Here is a 4095-nt window from a genome sequence, read left to right as displayed (position 1 = left end):
GACAGTGCTTTAGTAAGCAGTCTTCAGAAACAATATTAACATCTAGTCATAAAAACTGCCACCTTTTTGCATTTCTGGTCTGCCATGTCTATGAAACAGGAAGTATGTAAACATAAGGTGTGAAACAAATATAAAATAAATGTGGGATATGCACCCTGGGCATCTCCCGAAGTACTGTCTACATGTTCTCACTCAAGTAATATTCAGGATGAAAAGACTGTACCTTTTTTATATCAACTGTTCTCTTCTTTCTATATTATATTAACTGTTGTTGTCTAACATTATAATTCAATGGCATCAATCCTTCTTTGGTTTTTCTTATTCATTGTCAATCATTTACATGCAAATTTGTTGTTGTTGTTATGTACCATCTAGTTGCCTGTGACCCATAGTGACCCTACAGCAGCAGCTCTGGTCCCTGTCCTGTCCTAAGCCAGTCTCACTAACACCAACACACCAACCTGCATTACTCCAGTTACTGTATCAATCCATCTCATCCAGCATTTTCTTCCCCTGTACTGTCCCTCCACCCTTCTGAGCATGATGTCCTTCTCCAAGGACCGGTCTCTCCTGGCCACATGCACAAAGTATGTGAGACGGAACTTCAAAATCCTAGCTTCCAAGGAGAAACTTGGTTTCATCCTTCACAAGTCAGACCTCTTTGTTTTCTTGGCAGTTCATGGTATGATCAAGACTCTTCTCCAGCACCGTAACTCGAAGGCATCAATTCTTCTTCTGTCATCCTTAGCAATTGCTCAGCTCTCTGAAGCATAACAAGTAATTGTGAAAACCATGGCCTGGATTATGGCACACCTTAGTCTTTAGTTGGACATTGTTGCTTTTCAGCACTCTGGAGAGGTCGCTTACAGCAGATTTTCCCCAGTTTAATTAATTTTTTTATTTCCTGACTGCTGGTGTTAAGAGTGTTGATTATGAAGCCAAGCAAGCTGTTATTGTTGACAACCTCAATCTCTTCTCGATCTGTCATGGTGCTGCCAATTGACTCAGTGGAAAAATCTTTGTCTTTTTTATGTTGAGCTTCAATGCATATAAAAGATGATAGTCCTTGACCTCCTGCAGCAAATGCTTCAGGTCTTCTTCAGCTTCATGAAGCAAGGTTGTGTCATTGCATATCATAGGTTGTTGATAAGTCTTCCACCAATCCTGATGCCACATTTCTCCTCATTAAACCCTGCTTCCTGATGATCTGTTCGGCATGCATATTGATCCACTCTTTTCCTGATTTTGAACCATACTGTGTTTTCCTGTTCTGTTCTGAGGGCTGCTTCTTGGTCCAGGTATAGGTATTTTATGTAAGTACAATCAAGTGTTCTGGGTTTCCCATTTTCCTCAAGGTTAACCACAATTTGTTGTGATCCACACAGTCAAATGCCTTTGCATAGTCAATAAAACACAGCTAGACATTCTTTTGGCACTCTGCTTTCTGCCAAGGTCCATGTGACATTCACAATAATGTCTCTAGTGCCATGACCTCTTCTAAACCCAGCTTGTATTTCTGATAGTTCCCTGTCAATGTACTGTTCCAGTTATTTCTATATAATCTTCAGCAGGATTTTGCTAGTGTGTGATATTAGTGATATTGTTTTATAATTTCTGCACTCTGTCAGGTCACCTTTTTTTTGGAATCGGAATAAATATGGATCTCTTCTGGTCAGTTGGCTAAGTAGTTGTCCTCCAGATTTCTTGGCAAAACTTGGTGAGCACATCCAGGGCAGTACCTATTTGTTGAAATATGTCAATTGATATTCCATCAATTTCTGGGGCTTTATTTTGTTGTTTCTTAAACTTCTTCTGTGTCAGTCACTTCATTTTGGTAAAATGACTTTGTATAGTCTTTCCATCTCCTTTAAATGCTTTCTAAATAATCCAATATTTCCCCCATACTATTCTTAAGCCTTGAAGCTTGTGGCTTGAATTTGCTCTCTACTTCCTTAAGCTGAAGGAACATGCAGATTAGGAAATTGAAAATAAAGTCCTTGGTCAGGAACATCTTAGTCTTTAAAATGAAATCCACGCTCTTTAGCACTTTAAAGATGTGTGCTTTTTCAAATTTTCCCAGGGAAATACATCCTTTGATTTCTTGACTGCTGCTTGCATGAGTGTTGATCATGAATCTAAGTAAAATAAAATCATTAACACGTCAATGTTTTATCTTTTTATTGTGATGTTGCTTATTGGTCTAGGGGAAAAGAATATTTTTCTCTATGGTGATGTATAATCCAAGGTTAAGGCTATAGTCTTTGATCTTTATCAGTTAATGAACCAAAATTTCTTTACTTTCTTCAAGTGTAGTTCTGTTATCTACATGTCACAAGTTGTTGATCAATCTTCCTCCAATTTTGATGTCACAGTTTTTTTTTTCATATAGTATCAGGATTTTTGCCCAGCAAACAGATTTAAAGGTATAATGAATTAATACATACCAGATATACATATTTACTGATTTTTAAACCGGATGATATCCTCTTGTTCTGGTCAAATTACTGCTTCTTGGTTCACATGTTAAGTTCTGCATCAGAGCAATTAAGTTTTCTAGAGTACTTATTCTTTCTAATGTTATCAAAATTTCTTGGCATAGATCCATCCTGTCCCATGCTATATTCATTTATTGAAACACATCAAATGCTATTCCAATAATTTCTGGAGCTTTATTTGCTCCAATACTTTCAGTAAAGTTTGGACTTCTTCTAGTACCATTAGTTCTTGAATATGTGCTGAAATGATTGTATGGCAATTAATTCCTTTTGGTACAATGACTGCACATTCCTTCAATCTTCCTTGATGCATTCTGTGTTATCAATAATTTCTCCACAAAATCCCTAAATATCAAAACTTGAAGCTTGAAATTGTCCTTGGTTCTTTCAGCTTGAGAAATACTGAGAAAGCTTTCTTTTTCCTTTTGGTTTTCTTGATTCATTCTTTGAAATTATCTGTTCAGCCCTCTTCACCATTTATTCCAGGTGTTTCAGTTTCTCTATGGTCTAGGGCAAGTTCTGAAGTCTCTCCTGTGATGAATTTTGGTCTTTTCTGTATTGTCTTTTCCTTTCTTCATGTGTTGTTCTTCTTTGGTATTGTGACATTTACTACCACTCTTTGCAACTGCTTGAAAAACAGATCAAAACTTTGCACTGTATTGACTCATCTTCACAATCTCTGATATGTTTAAGCTCATTGTTGCAGTCACTATTTCAATCTATCTTGTTGCAGGTCTTCCTCTCTCTGACTGACCCTTTAGTTTTCTCAGAATGGTATTTTTTCCAAAGGACTGGCACCTCCTGCTAACACACCCAAAGTATGTGAGACACATTTTCACCATCCTAGATTTTAAAGAACACCCTGGTTATACTTCCCCCAAGACATATTGGTTTTTTATTCTTGGTAGTCCATGGTTTATTCAATTTTTTTCACTAATACAATTAAAAGGCATAAATTCTCTTTCAGTTTTATTATTTGTTGTTCAATGTTCACATGAATATGAAGAAATTAAAAATGCTTTGGCTTATACTAGGAGCCCCTTGGTCTTTCTTTAAATTGAGATCTTTCTCATTAGCAGTTTGAAGAGGTCTTTGACAGTAGATTTTCCCACTGCAATATACTTTTTGATTTCTTAATTGCTACTTCAAGCCTCAAGTTGCAGTGATGAAAGATGCTATGGGCAGACTATTGAATGTTCCAGGAAGCATTAAAGGAAGATAGAAGGCATATACAAAGTCACTGGACCAAAAGGAATTGGCTAACACAGAAGAATTTCATGAAACAACATCTGAGCAAGAACCTGTGGTAATGAAGGAAGATCAAGTTGCCCTAAAAGAATTGGCAAAAAATAAAGCCCCAGAAATTGATGGCATACCAATTGACATATATCAACAAACAGATGCTGCCATGGATGCACTGACCAAGATGTGCCAAGAAATCCGGAGGACCACCACCTGGCAAGAGGTCTATATTTGTTCTCTTTCCAAAGAAAGGTTACCTGACAGAGTGAAGAAATTATCGAACAATTGCTAGATGTGCAGGCTGGATTTAGAAGAGGCTGTGGTACTAGGAATATTATAGCTAATGTAAGATGGATCT

This window comes from Elephantulus edwardii, unplaced genomic scaffold, assembly GCF_000299155.1.
Source record: "Elephantulus edwardii isolate Elephantulus edwardi_28Jun2011 unplaced genomic scaffold, EleEdw1.0 scaffold00212, whole genome shotgun sequence".
Lineage (NCBI taxonomy): Eukaryota > Metazoa > Chordata > Mammalia > Macroscelidea > Macroscelididae > Elephantulus > Elephantulus edwardii.
Note: the sequence above shows the minus strand (reverse complement) of the source record.